The sequence below is a fragment of the Astyanax mexicanus genome, chromosome 10 (genome assembly GCF_023375975.1).
Source record: "Astyanax mexicanus isolate ESR-SI-001 chromosome 10, AstMex3_surface, whole genome shotgun sequence".
NCBI lineage: Eukaryota > Metazoa > Chordata > Actinopteri > Characiformes > Acestrorhamphidae > Astyanax > Astyanax mexicanus.
The window spans coordinates 15,045,869-15,063,494 of record NC_064417.1 but is presented as its reverse complement, the minus strand read 5'-3'; the positions used below and the strand labels follow the sequence as shown (position 1 = coordinate 15,063,494).

Here is a 17,626-nt window from a genome sequence, read left to right as displayed (position 1 = left end):
AAGTTAGTAATTTTACAAGAATGTGTCCTATAATTACTTGAAATCTTTCACTTTTAACAGATTTTAATTATTTAAAAAGTATCATATACTTCTCATATGATATCTGTTATCTGAAGGTTGCCATCATATAAATAACATTGTATTTTGTTATTTGACAGAGTTTTCTAAACAATGTACAGCATGAAAATGTCAAAATACATGTATTTTGAAGTAAATGAAAGTATTTTTACAATAATTCGTCAATAAGATTCTTTTTGTTAAAATTACAGATTAATAACATTTATTTTAACAAAAGGAATCTCCCATCCCATTCTTTTCAATGGGGAGAAAGCCCCACTCTCTGACGAAAAAGTTCAACATAGCTCAACTTTATTCAAATGAATCCGGCGGCCGCGCTGCATTCAGCCAATCAGGGAACAGCAGGCTGTGACACCACCTACAGTCTAGCCTCACACACACAGAACAGCCACCTTTTAACCACAGAAGAGAAGATGAAAATGGCAGAATATAGATTTAAAGAACTACAGATTACAGTGAGGTTGAATAAAATTCAAAAATATTAAACTTATAATTGACTTCTTCTGTTGGTTCATTTGAATTAAAAAACGTCACAGACACGCCCACACGCGGAGAGCCGAAAGATCGGGCACAGTGACATGAGTTGAAGAAAAGTGCCAGTGGATGCATACCTTTATAAAAGAGACCAAAACTCCCATAAAAACACACACAAACACTCCTGCGCTGCCACAATACACTCCAGCCACAAATAAATGCTTGTGAACATAACAGTGTTTAAATAAATAATAATCTACGGTAAAGGAGCCCTTAAACTTAATTAAACAGTGAAACTGAAGATTATATCTGTGTTCCATTCGGTTTTAAAATGTGTGTCACTTCTTATTTACAGAAAATTGTAAAAAATATAAAACTACTTTACTGGTCTGTATATTTACACCAAAGCCTGTGTTCAATGAGTGTGTTTTTACACTAAAAGTGCATAAATTAACATTCCCTTTAAAAACAAACTGTACAGTTAAGTAAAAAACTGAGGATTCTTGTCATTTAAATTTATAGATTTTAACTGTGCTTTTACAGAAGATTTGTTGAAACAGGTGTTTTTACTGTGATTTTCAGGTATATTTTTTACATAAAATACAGCAAAAAACTTGTTTACGGTTATTTTCTGTAAAAAATATAGGTTTTTTTTTTACAGTGTAAGCTACAAGGTCTATATGGTGATAACTACAAAACTTTGTCACCTGTAGGTGGCAGTAAAGCAGTAAAAGACCCCTCCAACCTTAAAAACATAATGAAGGAGAGAGACCACTCATTTCTTCTGAAGTGCACTTGATTAGTTAATAAGCTTTTCATTTTACACCCACTGAAGCACTGAACTGTTTAACTGTAAGTCCTAAACCTCATTACCGTGTTACTCAGTGCCTTTTTCTCTGAAATAAAAATAACACTTTGTAAAAGGTATTTTACCTACATTACGGATTCATAGGGAGTAGGGAGAAGGGACCATGTTGTGAACTGGACGCGCCCCACAGACGTGCCCTAGCAGCGCGCGCAGAGGAGCGGCTTATTGCTTGGTCTGAGGTAGGTGTGGACTGGAATGAGTTTAATGTGTCATAAAGGTGAAAATACAACAAAAGACGCCACGTTTAATGTCTTCTTCGTATATTTAGTTAGAAATCCGACTAATAAATATAAATCATACCGAATTATTTAGAAAAAAAGGTTAAAATACTGTTATTTCTGTGTTTGTACAAACCTAGGTTGCTAGCGTGCTAGCTAACAGGCAGCTCAGAGTTAGCGGGCTAGCTAGCGTTAGCTCCCTCAGAATGATACAGGGAATTCTAACATTTACACTCGTACACAGACCTCAGACACCTGAATATTTGAGAAACAAAAGATAAAAAAGCATAATGAGCTAGCTAGCTAGTTAATTATTGGGTTTTTCAGTTTTTCAGGCAGTATTTTAGCTAACATTAGCAGTTAGCCATCCACTGCAGTCTGCCGTGCACTGGTTTAAACCGGTTTAATCTGGTTTAAACCAATGCAGAGTGTTCTAAAGACTGACTGAACACTACTGCAAGGGTGCTGCAAATTTTATCTTCCTCCATTATTATGTATGTTCAATTACAAGCATTTAAACAATATTTTCACAGTTTCTGTTCCTTACTGGAGTTATCTATTATCATCACTGTTCAAAACCTACCGCAGATACAATTAGTAACAAGCTCTCTGTTCTAAATATTTTTAATAAATGTATTTGACTAAAATATTCCAAAGTCTGTCTAAGGGGTGTTGTATTAGTCAGCATTAAACCTTATATGTTAATTTTAAATTATAGCAAATTAGGGTGTTAAACATCTATTTTGTTATAAATGTCATTAAATCTTAACTCAACATTGCAATTTAAAATATCACCAATTTCTTTAAAAAAGACGTGTAATAAAATTAATAAAGTAATTCATAACTAATTATTAACAATATTTTTTTAAATAGTTACTGCTGTTACAGTGTAAGTTAAAAATAATTAATTTATTTTCGGATTCTAAAAGTAAAAAAAAAAAAAGTTTTTGCCTGTTGACACACTAACAATGTTAACAACAGTGAAAATATGCCAGACGTTTTAAATGTAAATTTTACTCAGTAAATTGTGGAGTGTACTGTAATGATAAGTTTTCATCTGACATATAATTGACTTTAAATTATTTATTGTGGCTTTAAGCTCAAAAAGAGTTACTAATTACTTCCTTTTTTAATTGTACAGGATCAAGAAAGCTGTGGCGTTACAAGAAAGCACTTGTAAGTATAAACAATTGATCAATTCTAACAGTTAAATAATTCATAATTAGAAATGTTAAGATCTTAAAGGAAAGTAAAGTCGCTCTGGATAAGGGCGTCTGCTAAATACCTTAAATGTAATGTAAATGTAAAATCTGTGATCAGCCGATATTTCTCAATTTAGCCAATGCTCTGATCAGATCATATTAGGGAGATTAGGTTTATAGCAGCTCTGTAGCTCACTGTTCCATATTCAACAGCTAAATGTTACTCTTTACAAAATTCAATAGTATGTCTTTTTTTAAATCCTGCTTCACTAGCCTTAAGATTTACATTTGTTAGACAAATAATTTGTAGACTGTAATTTATGTATGTATAAAACTTTGATCTGAATGTAGTTTATTAGAAGTAGCTGTTAGAAGTTGTTAGAACAAAACCTAATGTTAGTGCAATTTGCATTTCTCTGTTTTTACAGGTCCCAAAAGTCCTTCTCCAAACTGACTCTGTTGAGAAAACGGCACCAAACTGACTCTTTTGAGAAAACGGCACCAAACTAACTCTGTTGAGAAAACGGCACCAAACTGACTCTGTTGAGAAAACGGCACCAAACTGACTCTGTTGAGAAAACGGCACCAAACTAACTCTGTTGAGAAAACGGCACCAAACTAACTCTGTTGAGAAAACGGCACCAAACTGACTCTGTTGAGAAAACGGCACCAAACTAACTCTGTTGAGAAAACGGCACTAAACTAACTCTGTTGAGAAAACGGCACCAAACTGACTCTGTTGAGAAAACAGAACAATTTGAGATAATATTGTTGTAAAACCATAACCATTTGAGATCAGACACTGTTGTGAATACAAAACACCCTTTGAAGACAGACATTTGTGAAAACTGAACCCCCTGAAAACGGAACCCTTTAAAAACACTGTTGTGACAAGATAATCCTTTGAACAGACCTTTTTCCTTATTTATCCTGTTAGTATTTTCTTGTGATTTGTTTCAGTTCTGGTGATCTAAAGAAGCAGACTATCTGAAGCTGAAGACCATCTCCATCTGGACCTTATCTGCATTTGAAGACTGTCAAACATCCACATCATTACATTTAGTTAATTTCCTTGCCATTTTATTGCTTATTCATAATTTTAATCCAACTTTCATTTATTAAAGACTGCATATTGCTTGTGGATTGGATTCCTTCTGTTTTTGAATTATATGTACACTTTATTGTTATATTAAATATTGTGTGTGGATACTAAGTTTTTTTCTGAATATATTTTAGATCTATTTAAGCCTTATAAATAAGGTTGTTTCACAAGAAACTATTTTTGCTTTTAGAAACTGACTCTAGTAAATTGATATCTTGAACCAACACACATCTTGGGTACTGAGTTTTGAAAAATAATTTGATTAAATTGAGGAAAAATATACATAGTCTTTAACGAAACGTTGTAAGGGATATATATATCTAATTTGGATAAAGGTTCTTCAATCAGAAAAGGTATTATACCCATTTCACTCTATATAGTTGTGGACATTTTGTTAGGTTGTTATTTGAGGTACTTGCTTTACAGCAGTAACAAACTAATCAAGCAAAAGTAGCTAAACAATATATTTGTGTACCCAACATTAAAACTGCAAGAACGTCTTGGACATTTCAGAGTTTACTGGGTAAGATCTGGACATTTTGTTAGGTTGTTATATATCTTGGGTACTGAGTTTTGTAAGTGTGAAAAATAATTTGATTAAATTGAGGAAAAATATACATAGTCTTTGGAAAAAACTGAAATTCTTTATTTAAAAAACATTGTAAGGGATATATATCTCAGCTGGGTAAAGGTTCTTCAATCAGAAAATTATACCTATTTCACTTCATATAGTTGTGGACATTTTTTTAGGTTGTTATTTGAGGTACTTGCTATACAGCAGTAACAAACTAATCAAGCAAAAGTAGCTAAACAATATATTTGAGTAGTGAACAATAAAATTGCAAGAACTTCTTGGACATTTCACTGGGTAAGATTTACATTTTTTATATCAAGGTTTACTGTGGTATACTGTTAAAACTAAAAAAATGCCGAAGAAAAGCAAGAAAGCCGTCGCAGCAAAGCAACGTGAGGCAGCAAAGGTAAAACCCGAAAGTGCTGAACAGCCGGTAAACAACGTTAGTACACACGTGGCCACAGTCTGTGCATTTCATAATCAAGACGATGACCGCTATGAGCTGTTTAGTAGAGGAGTTCAGTGTACCTGTAATTCACTTACATTTCTAGCAGTACACAGTGAAAATAACGACCTGACCAGCCTAAACCTTGACCAGATATTAACACAGGGTGATGCTGTTTATACTCAGGTTAAACAAACATTACTGAATGAAGGGAGGTTTCAGAGTAACCTGCTGGCATCTGATGAGCTTCCCTGTACAGTAGAGACAGACACGCAGTGTTATAGTGTTATCAAACACCCACAGAGATTTGGGTTTCTGAGAGATGAAGCCCCTCAGGGGATGGATGAGTATGTGAATTTGGAGAGAGCACTAAACTGTCTGACAGGCGATGTAACTGATGCTCTGCTGATCACTGGAGGAACGTGTGTTGCTGTGTTCAGAGATCGCTCAGGTAGATTCGGGTTCTTTGATCCTCACTCTAGAACACCTGAAGGACTAACAGCTGATAAGAATGCAGGTACAGCTGTGATGCTTACGTTTGCAAACTTAGAAGACATGACTGAAAGATTACTTATACTGTACCAGGTGTGTCTTAAACTGAAAGATTATCATCAGTATGAGCTCCTCCCCGTGTCTTTCATAAACAGAAACACAGCTACTGCTGCAGACACTACTGATAATCAAATAACAGCAGACCCCTGTCCTGATCTGCAGGCTGACATTAGACAATCTGTGGCACAACCTGTGACCAAATTAACTAAAACTCAAAAAAGGAGGCTATATTTACGTCAAAAGCACATTAAAAGAAAAGAGCAGTCCCTACAGACAGAAGGAGAAAAGAAAAGATTAAACCGGAAAAGCAAATATGCAAATGATCCTAAATTCAAAGAAATGATGAAACAGCGCAGTCGAGTGTTTTACACTGAAAATGTAAATTACAGACTTGCAAAGCAAAAGTCGGTGAAAGTGAATTACATAATAAACCCAACGTATAGAGCAAAGCAAAAACTGTACATTACCTACAGGTACAAAAATAATCCAGATTACCGAGAAAAACAAAGGTGGCATGTTACGAACAGCTACAGAAACAATCCAGATTACAGAGAAAAACAAAAACGTTATGTTACAAACAGCTACAGAAATAACCCAGATTACAGAGAAAAACAGAGACAGTACATTACAAACAGCTACAGAAAAGATGAGGCTTTTAGGCAAAGACAGAAGCAGTATTTTGCATATCGATACAGAACTGATCCGAATTTTTCTAATGTGCATTTCAGGATGAATCACAGAGAACAATGTTTACTGCGGTCAAAAAACAGAGCATCTAGACTTAATGCCCTACACAAGATACACTGTGCTCAACAAATACAGAGGAAATACAGACTAAACTACTTCCAGCTGCAGAGAAACAAACCATTACAAACACAACAACCACTAAACAATGAATGCCTGAATCCTCAAGTGCTGAAAGCTCTAGTTCAATTTAAGGAAATTATAAAAGCTGGTCCAAGTTACATTTGCACAGTCTGTCACAGAGCATTGTTTTCTGATCAGGTCCGTCTGTGTGATAACACAAACTATCAAAAAAAACCAGCAGTAGCTTCAAATTGCTTGACTGGAAAATATGTTCACATCTGTTCCTCTGACTGTAATGATAACTGTGCACCTGAGGAAAGGATAAATGAGTGGATTTGCCACAGCTGTCATGATAACTTGGGAAAAGGGAGAATGCCTTCCATCGCTTCTGCAAACAAACTCCAACTCACACCCATTCCACCTGAACTGTGTGATTTAAATATACTGGAGAGACATGTTATATCTAAATATGTGTGTTTCGCCAAGGTCATCAGTCTTCCCAAAGGTCAGCAGAGAGCCATTAAAGGTGCTGTTGTGTCGGTTCCTTCAGATGTTGAAACAACAGTAAATGTTTTACCCAGACCCAGCAGTGAATCACAGCTACTCACAGTGAAGCTGAAAAGACGACTGTGTTACTCAGGCCATTATCAGTTCCAGACCATATCCATGCAGAAGGTCCTGTCTGCCCTACAAAAACTGAAGGAAATCCACTCTGAATACAGAGACATTGTAATAAATAATGTGGAGCAGGATGAATTATTTGATGATTTTCCAGACCAAATAAATGCTGATGATATTCCAGATGAAATAGCCTTGAACATGAACTCTGACAATCAGGAATCAACAGAGCAGAACCCTGAGAGTGAACATGATGTAGATAATGAGGCTGAAAGCACAGAACAAACCACAGGTCTTGCATTAGACACATGTCTACAACCTCCAGATATCGGTCAGCATCTATTGTCGTTCAATGATGGAATATTTTGCATTGCTCCTGCTGAGAGAAACAATCCAGTAAGCATATTTAAAGTTCCTAAACTGGAAGCGATGGCTTTTCCTGTTCAGTTTCCAACTGGAGAAAACACATTTGATGAACCAGACAGACACACAGCTCTCTCACCCAGCAGATATTTCAATGCCAGACTGTTTTCTGCTGATAATCGCTTTGCAAGAGACACAAACTACATTTTCTTTGCCCAGTTTGTGACTGAAATGCATACAGCATCTTCCAGCATGTCGATCCAGCTGAGAAAAGCAAAATCAGTGACACGCGAAGGCCGAAAAATCAACAGTAGACTATTACAGGACAAACGTGAATTAGAGAAACTCATACACAATAATGAGGTCACAAGGTTCCTGCAACCAATCCGCGGTACACCAGCATATTGGCAGAAGACACTCAGAGACCTTTTTGCAATGCTTCGTCAACTGGGAACTCCCACATTCTTCTGTACATTTAGTGCTGCAGAGATGAGATGGCCCGAAGTGATCACAGCAATTAAAGCACAGCAAGGTGAATCTGTGGACTTTTCAGCCCTAGACTGGTCAGAGAAATGTGAGATACTGCGCAGTAATCCTGTCACAGCAATGCGCATGTTTGAGAAACGTGTAGAAGCTCTCATGAACCTCATTCACTCTCCTGCTCAGCCAATCGGTCCCGTCGAAGACAGTTTTTTTCGCGTTGAGTTCCAACAGAGAGGCTCTCCACACATTCACTGCTTATTCTGGGTAAAAGGTGCTCCAGAGTTTGAGAATGACCAAGATCAGGATGTTTGTGATTTCATTGACAGACACATTTCATGCAAACTGCCAGACCCAAACACAGACCCTGAACTGAACAGAATTGTATCAGAAGTTCAAACACACAGCAGAAACCACTCTAAATCATGCAAAAAGAACAATAAACACTGCAGGTTTGGATTTCCAAAACCCCCCATGAAAAAAACACTCATTACACGCCCCAGACCACCCCCTGACACTGACTCAGATGATGAAGGTGCAGAAAAAGATGAACCTGTGACACAAGCTAAATCAAAGCTTCAGCCAGTGTGGGATCTGCTAAATGATAAGACTCAGAACTTTGAAAGCATCACACAGCTGCTAGAAACTGTAAAAATGACATACAACGAATACAAAGAGTGTGTAAATTGTCTTACTGCAAGCAGTGTCATAATTATGCAACGTGAACCAAATGATTGCTGGGTAAATGGCTACAATCCATTGCTGCTCAGAGCCTGGGATGCCAACATGGATATCCAATACATCCTGAACCCGTACACCTGTATAATGTACATTCTGTCATACATTTCAAAAGGTGAACATGAGATGAGTGAATACCTGAAAGGAGTGATTAAAGAAATGTGTCCCACCACTTCTGAGAGAGAAAGCATGAAACAGGTGATGCATGCCTATTCTAAAAACAGAGAGGTCAGTGCACAGGAAGCTGTAGCTCGAACCTGCAGTCTAAAACTGAAATCATCATTCCGTGCTGTGATTTTCATACCCACTGATGATAATGCAGTAAAGATGAGTCTGCCTATGAGCTGCTTACAGGACAAAGCCCCTGATGATGAGAACGTGTGGATGACTGGATTAGCAGAAAAGTACATGGCCAGACCTGAAACACCAGAGTTTGAGAACATGTGCATGGCTGAATTTGCTAGTGAATATCGGGTTGTTTATGCAGATCAGAGAAAAGGTAAAAATGTACTTCCACTGCAGAATGACATGGGACACATCAAAAAGCGAACCAGAGGGAAACCTGCCATCATTCGATTTGCACGTTTTTCACAACAGAAACATCCCGAAAAAATTTTACGGAACACTGCTAAAATTGTACCTGCCACACCGCAGCAGCTCACAGCTTAAAACTGCTCAGTTCAACACGTATGAAGCCTTCTATGCTTTTGCCTCAGTTAAATTCCCAGGAACAGACACACTGCAGCGTGTTCACACCACTGTAAATGAGAACAGAAAAAAGTATGAAAAGCACAGTGAAGCTATTGATAAGGCTATTGAGAATTTTGAACAGAATGGTCCTATTGAAGATGCCTGGACTAACTTGGCTCCAACAAATGAACTGATCAGATTAGAGTGCATGATTGAGCAAGAACCCACAGATCCCACTGATATAACAGAAGCAGATGATGTTCCAGATTTCGCTCCATCCACATCTGATAACAGAACAGCCATGCCTGTAATAGAAGCTCCACAGGTGAATCCTGCAGTGATCAGAAAAATGTATCAGAGCCTGAATGAGACACAAGCTGCTGTGTTCTATAAGATAAGGGACTGGTGTAAAAGAAAAGTGCAGAATGAAAATCCAGAACCATTTTTTTATTATGTAGCTGGAACAGCAGGAACAGGAAAGAGTCACCTTATTAAGTCTGTGTTTGCAGAGGCCACTAAAATCTTACAGAAACTGCCATGTGTAAGAGAGGAAGCTGATATGTCCAAACCCACAGTGCTTCTGAGTGCATTTACCGGCTGTGCCAGTCATAACATTAATGGAAAAACACTCCACGCACTCCTGAAACTCCCAAGAAGCCTAAAACCTCCATATCAGGGACTTGGAAACAGTCTGGATGAGATCAGAGCAAACTTTTCTAATTTACAGATCATGATCATTGATGAAATATCCATGGTGTCTAAACCATTATTCGCCTATGTAAATTGGAGATTGCAGCAGATTAAGGGAAATGATAAACCCTTTGGTAACATTTCTATTATGGCTGTCGGTGATTTCCAGCAGTTACCACCACTAGGAAGGGCCAGGCCACTGTGTGTGTATGAGGATCATGTGCTGGACTTCTGGAGAGATCACTTTAAGATGATCACACTGACTGAAATCATGCGTCAGAAAGATGATCTTGCCTTTGCTGAGCTGCTGAACAGACTGAGAGTGAAACAGAAACATGAAGCTCTGACTGATGCTGACAGATGTATGCTGGAACAGGTCATTAAACCTATTGAAGACTGTCCCCAAGAAGCCTTACACATATTTCCTACTAATAAAGAGGTGGATGATTTTAACTCAGCAGCCATAACCACACGATTTTCAGATATCACTAATATAGATGCAGAGGATTATAAGAAAGACCCTCGATCAGGACAGATGCAGAAACAGGGTGCCCCTTTTAAAGGAGAGAAAGGTGATCTAATGGACAGACTACAGGTGGCAGTTGGTGCACGAGTGATGATCACCAGAAATATTGATGTAGAATCTGGGCTGGTGAATGGATCTTTTGGTAAAGTGGCTAAAATAATCACACAGACCCGTAACAGTGTTCCTGTGGTTCAGATGATCGGTGTTGAGCTGGATAATGCTGATGCAGGAAGGAAACACCGCAATAAAGTACCTGGAGAAACTGATAATCTCGTTTACATTGAGAGAGAAGAGGAAAGTCTGAAAAAGAAAGGAACAGTTCGAAGACAGTTTCCTTTAAAGTTAGCCTTTGCATGCACTGTTCATAAAGTTCAGGGAATGACAACTCATTCTGCTGTCGTGTCACTAAAGAAAATATTTGAACCAGGCATGGCTTATGTTGCACTGAGCAGAACTACATCACTTAGTGGACTACACATTATTGACTTTGATGAAAAGAAAATTTTCTGTGATCCTGAAATCAGCGCTGCACTGGAGAACATGCCCAAAGCTGACCTGTGTACTGTCCAGCCACTTCTGCACATTGCAAGAGACCCAAATCTGAGCTCAACACTGAAGATAATACATCACAACACAGAGGGTCTACAGAGTCATATTGAAGATATCAAAACCCATCATGAACTCCTCCTATCAGATGTTCTGTGTCTGACTGAGACTCATCTGACCGGTTCTGCTGTTCCTGACTGTCTTCAGTTAAATGGTTACAGAATGTATCAGCGTAACAGACATGTTTCCTACACTAACTACACTCATCTATCCAACAAAAGTGGAGGAGGGGTTGCCATTTATGTTAAAAATCACCTTCAGGCCCGTCTAGTGCAATATGTGCAGAATGTCACAGATCTGGAGTTTTTGCTATTAAAGGTTGATTCTCCAAAACAGGTTGTGATTGCAGTTGTGTACAGACCTCCAAACTACAGACTGTCAGACTTCATGCAAAACCTAGATGCCCTTTTGAACTTCCTGGAGATCATGGACTACAAACCTGCTGTGGTATGTGGAGACTTTAATGAAGATCAACTGAGTAACATGAACAAACCCATTCTAAACTTATTCCAATCAAAAGGATTCACACAGATTATTAATCATGCTACAACGGAGAAAAACACTATTAGATCCAGTTTTTATTTCTAACCCAAACAGTGTTGCATCAGGAATTCTAAATACATACTACAGCTACCATAATCCTGTATATTGTGTGGTATACTAAAATAGACATTATAACAAACGGAGTGTATGTAGTGCAAACCAGTATATTTAGAATACATAATAAAATCATGTATACATTTTTTTTAGGTATTAATAAAAAGAAAGTACTTACTTATACAAATAAAAACATTTATGTTGGAACAGGTCATTAAACATTAAAGAATGTCCTCCAGAAGCATTACACATATTTCCTACTACAGTTTTTTTTATAGCTGCTAAGAAAACGTTTACCAGTACTTTAGACACCATTTTTTCTTTAGTCAATCACTGTGCAACCACTGTGAAAAAAATAAAAGCTAGTGACATTACAGAAATGCATCACGTTTGTTTTTTTTAAGTACATTTTAAGTAATTGAGTGATATTTATTATATAGAACTACTGTGTAGACAAAAATAGCCTGTGGCAGTCATTCAGTAAAAAAGGAGCACGGTAGGGACATGACATTGTTGTCAAACTCTAGAAAAATGTTATTATAAATGTCATTAGCCTTAGTTCCATATGTGCACAATTAAAATACACAAATATAAAAATAATCCTTACTTTTATTTGAACACTGCCACACACTCTTTTTATCCTTCTCTCTTATTGTAGAAGAACTATTTATTTCCAGAGGTGTCAAATTATAAAGAACAAATACTTTGTTACTTTACTTAAGTAGAAATGTAGGTTATCTACACTTTATAGGAATAATTATTTTTACATCTTCATTTTTACTTTCTACTCCGTACCATTTAAAAATAGTTTGTACCTTTTCATTTTAGCTTGTTTTCAAATGTCTAACTAAGATTCTGTACAGTTTTTTACAGCTGCTAAGAAGCGTTTATCAGTACTTTAGACACTTTTTCTAAACTCTAAATTGATTTCCTGCACAAAAGCACATTTTGTTCTCACAACACAAAAACCTGGATCCACATTAACTAATTATTTCAAAACACTAACACATGTTCTCTGTTCCAGAACTACGTATAGTCAATCACTGTGCAACCACTGACAAATTAGTAAAAGCTACTGACATTATAGAAACAACTCAACATTTGTAAAAATATATGCCTAACACATCAGATGGTCAGCACGTGGCTAATGCATAGCTCCATTCAATCACAAGTGGCCAGGTGCACCAGAATGGCCCAAGGCTACACAGAGAGCCCCACCAAGCTCTCTGGCAGCCTGAGAAAGCTGTGAAAGTACCACAGTTGATCTCCTCCTGTTATTGTTTGGTGTGGGGAGGTGGGGGGGGGGGAGGGGGGTACACAGGTGTTCTTGGCTTAAATTTTCTGGTGGCAGTTGAATGCAGAGTGCTGAGAAAAGGCCAGAGACTTCAGTCAGCCAAGAGAGTTAGAGTGTTTACTCTGCATTGCTGGAATAGCCCAAGGCTACAAGCACGCCCAGTGCACCACCCAAGGCCAACCCCCTCTCTTTAAATTGAGGAACAGCAACACCTCAACAGCCACAATGGACACTTTATGGGCAGCACAGAGCAACAACCCCAACACTATGGAGACTTCAGTTGCACAGAGAACCCCTCCAACTTGCCAGGCACCCGGCTCCTCCAGAGCACTACCTAACCCTCCCCCCATCTCTCTACATGGTTTGAGGGATGGCAACACCTCAACAGCCACAGTGGACAGTCCAGGGGCTGCACAGACAACTCTGCCAAGCACCACCAGTCCACTACCAAAGCTCCCTATCTCTTTACATGGTTTAAGGGACAGCAACACCCCAACAGCCACAGTGGACAGTCCAGGGGCTGCACGGAGAACACTGCCAAGCACCACAAGTGCACTACCACCAGAAGTTTCCCATCTCCTTATCATCTCCCCATGTGGCTCATAGGAAAGCAACAACCCCAACACAACGGAGAGTCCAGGGGCTACACAGAGAACTTTGATAAGCAGCAACACAGAAAAAAACTGCATATTCCTGGCACCAAAGCAAAATACCTGAGCTGATCAGAATAATAAAACAGTGGGAATAAGTTACCCCTTTTGTTGTTGTTGCCCTTAAAAAGGAGGTGATTGTCAGTTGGGACTAGGACTATTAAGTCACACATTTACTGCACTTGAACAAAGTTGGGGGCAGTGTGACTTTGTTCTTTTGTTTTATTTAAATCACATGGCTTTTAGGTTATTTTTTGATGTATAATTTATTTGTTATTCACGTGTGTGGCAAGTGTTGTCTTGTATTATGTGTGTGTGATGTGATAAGTGAACAACACTATTTTTGCACAGTATTTATGTAAGTGTATGTTTTAGTGTGTGTGTGTGTGTTGAGTTTAGTGTGTGATGTGATAAGGCAACAACATTTTTGCACAGTATTTATGTGAGTGATGTGATTAGGCATCAACACTATTTTTTATTTAGACGTGTGTGTGTTGAGTTCAGTGTGTGTAATGTGCTAAGTGAAAAACACTTTTTTTCACAGTTTTGTATTTGAATATGTGTGTCAGTGTGTGTGTTGGTTGAGTTTAGTATGTGTGGTGATAAGTGAACAACATTTTTTGAACAGTATTTATATATGTGTGTATGTGTGTGTGTGTTGAGTTTAGTCTGTGTGATGTAATAAGGCATCAACTATTTTTGCATATTATTTATTTGAGTATGTGTGTGTTTGTTAATTTTACTGTGTGTTGTGATAAGTCATCAACACTCTTTGCACAGTATGTATATATATTTGTGAGGCTAGTATGTGTGATGTGATAAGTGAACAATACTATTCCTGCATAGATTTTTTGTGTGTGTGGGGGATGTGAAATGTGAACACCACTGTTTTTGCACAGTATTTATGCATGTGTGTGTGTGGTGGGGGGGGGGGGGGGTGTGTGATTGTTTCAATAAAAATAAATACTATGCAGAATATTTGTAAATTGTTCTCATTTTAGGGGGCCATGTTGCTTTTCCGAGTCTGAGAGAGTGTAGTTGGCCATGCTTATGTTCTTTCTGTACTTTTTTTTAAATAATACATAAGAATATGTAATTCCAAAATATTTTGGTTAAATGCTGAAATCTAAAAACTTTTGAAAATACTGAAATCTAAAAACTTTTAGTTAAATGCTGAAATCCAAAAACTTTTAGTTAAATGCTGAAATCCAAAAACTTTTAGTTAAATGCTGAAATCTAAAAACTTTTAGTTAAATGCTGAAATCTAAAAACTTTTAGTTAAATGCTGAAATCTAAAAACTTTTAGTTAAATGCTGAAATCTAAAAACTTTTGAAAATGCTGGAATCTAAAAACATTTGGTTAAATGCTGAAATCTAAAAACTTTTAGTTAAATGCTGAAATCCAAAAACTTTTAGTTAAATGCTGAAATCCAAAAACTTTTGGTTAAATGCTGAAATCTAAAAACTTTTAGTTAAATGCTGAAATCTAAAAACTTTTGAAAATGCTGAAATCTAAAAACTTTTGAAAATGCTGAAATCTAAAAACATTTGGTTAAATGCTGAAATCTAAAAACTTTTAGTTAAATGCTGAAATCTAAAAACTTTTAGTTAAATGCTGAAATCTAAAAACTTTTAGTTAAATGCTGAAATCTAAAAACTTTTAGTTAAATGCTGAAATCTAAAAACTTTTGAAAATGCTGGAATCTAAAAACATTTGGTTAAATGCTGAAATCTAAAAACTTTTAGTTAAATGCTGAAATCTAAAAACTTTTAGTTAAATGCTGAAATCTAAAAACTTTTGAAAATGCTGGAATCTAAAAACGTTTGGTTAAATGCTGAAATCTAAAAACTTTTAGTTAAATGCTGAAATCCAAAAACTTTTAGTTAAATGCTGAAATGTGTTGCTAGGTGGTTGCTAGGTGGTTGCTAAGGTGTTGCTATGGTATCCTGGGTGGTTGCTAAGGTGTTGCTAGGTGGTTGCTAAGGTGTTGCTATGCGGTTGCTAAGGTGTTGCTATGGTAACTGGGGTGGTTGCTAAGGTGTTGCTAGGTGTTGCTAGGCAGTTGCTAACGTTTTCCAGTTGGTTGCTAAGGTGTTGCTAAGTGGTTGCTAGGCAGTTACTATCATTTCTAAATTGGTTGCTAAGTGGTTGCTAGGCAGTTGCTAACATATTCCACGTGATTGCTAGGTGGTTGCTAAGCAGTTGCTAACATATTCCACATGATTGCTAAGTGGTTGCTAGGCAGTTGCTTATGTTTTTCAGGTGGTTGCTAAGCTGTTGCTATTTGGTTGCTAGGCAGTTGCTATCATTTCTAGAGTGGTTGCTAAGTTGTTGCTATGCAGTTGATAACGTTTTCCAGGTGGTTGTTAAGGTGTAGCTAACTGGTTGCTAGGCAGTTACTAACGTATTCCAGGTGGTTGCTAAGTGGTTGCTAGGCAGTTGCTCTCATTTCTAAAGTGGTTGCTAAGCTGTTGCTAGGCAGTTTCTAACGTTTTCCTGGTGGTTGCTAAGGTGTTGCTAACTGGTTGCTAGGCAGTTGCTATAATTTCTAAAGTGGTTGCTAAGTGGTTGCTAGGAAGTTGCTAATGTATTCCAGGTGGTTACTAAGTGGTTTCTAGGCAGTTACTAACGTATTCCAAGTGGTTGCTAAGTGGTTGCTAGGCAGTTGCTCTCATTTCTAAAGTGGTTGCTAAGCTGTTGCTAGGCAGTTTCTAACGTTTTCCTGGTGGTTGCTAAGGTGTTGCTAACTGGTTGCTAGGCAGTTGCTATAATTTCTAAAGTGGTTGCTAAGTGGTTGCTAGGAAGTTGCTAATGTATTCCAGGTGGTTACTAAGTGGTTGCTAGGCAGTTACTATCATTTCTAAATTGGTTGCTAAGTGGTTGCTAGGCAGTTGCTAACGTATTCCAGGTGGTTGCTAAGTGGTTGCTAGGCAGTTGCTAACGTATTCCAGGTGGTTGCTAGGCAGTTGCTAAGTGGTTGCTAGGCAGTTGCTAACGTTTTCCAAGTGGTTGCTAGGCAGTTGCTAATTGGTTGCTAGGCAGTTGCTAACATTTTCCAAGTGGTTGCTAAGTGGTTGCTAGGCAGTTGCTAATGTATTCCAGGTGGTTGCTAGGCAGTTGCTAAGTGGTTGCTAGGCAGTTGCTAACATTTTCCAAGTGGTTGCTAGATAGTTGCTAAGTGGTTGCTAGGCAGTTGCTAACGTTTTCCAGGTGGTTGCTAGGCAGTTGCTAAGTGGTTGCTAGGCAGTTGCTAACGTATTCCAGGCGGTTGCTAAGTGGTTGCTAGGCAGTTGCTAACGTATTCCAGGTGGTTGCTAAGTGGTTGCTAGGCAGTTGCTAACGTATTCCAGGTGGTTGCTAGGCAGTTGCTAAGTGGTTGCTAGGCAGTTGCTAACGTTTTCCAAGTGGTTGCTAGGCAGTTGCTAATTGGTTGCTAGGCAGTTGCTAACATTTTCCAAGTGGTTGCTAAGTGGTTGCTAGGCAGTTGCTAACGTATTCCAGGTGGTTGCTAGGCAGTTGCTAAGTGGTTGCTAGGCAGTTGCTAACATTTTCGAAGTGGTTGCTAGATAGTTGCTAAGTGGTTGCTAGGCAGTTGCTAACGTTTTCCAGGTGGTTGCTAGGCAGTTGCTAAGTGGTTGCTAGGCAGTTGCTAACGTTTTCCAGGTGGTTGCTAAGCAGTTAATAGGTGGTTGCTAAAACCTGGCTGGGGTGCCGGGGTGTCCAAACTTTTGACTGATAGCTGCTCCATACAGCAGCTCCTCCATACACTCACAGTGCTGGAGGAGCAGGGGAGAGAAGGGGTTCCGTGCGCAGAGCTGCTCGTGTGCGAGATGGAACTCTGAGCCCCCCATTCATTTCTATGGGAAAACTTCGTACGACAATTGTACGAAAACCGTACTTCGTATCACTTCGCAACCTTCTATTAATTTAAAGATCTCGATAAGATCTATAAGCTCGCCGAATTTGGTGTTCGTATCTCAAAAATTGTGGTGGTTACGGACGTTTAAAATTTGGCCCCATTCATTCCTATGGGAAAAAAATGCGTACGTTTAC

The 17,626-nt window shown here is 38.1% G+C and overlaps 2 long non-coding RNA genes across 3 annotated transcripts; both read left to right on the top strand.

Annotated features, from left to right (window-relative positions):
* The first annotated feature begins 260 nt into the window (after positions 1 to 260).
* On the top strand, positions 261 to 4,053 carry LOC125804868 (uncharacterized). Of its 2 annotated transcripts, XR_007441090.1 has the most exons (3): positions 261 to 1,599; positions 2,780 to 2,814; positions 3,269 to 4,053. It is a non-coding gene; the product is annotated as an uncharacterized LOC125804868 (long non-coding RNA). The 2 variants fall into 2 exon arrangements; XR_007441089.1 differs by lacking the exon at positions 261 to 1,599 and having other exon boundaries at positions 2,588 to 2,814.
* Positions 4,054 to 16,447: 12,394 nt separating this feature from the next.
* On the top strand, positions 16,448 to 17,020 carry LOC125804869 (uncharacterized). The gene is made up of 3 exons (XR_007441091.1): positions 16,448 to 16,524; positions 16,838 to 16,848; positions 16,989 to 17,020. It is a non-coding gene; the product is annotated as an uncharacterized LOC125804869 (long non-coding RNA).
* Positions 17,021 to 17,626: the final 606 nt, after the last annotated feature.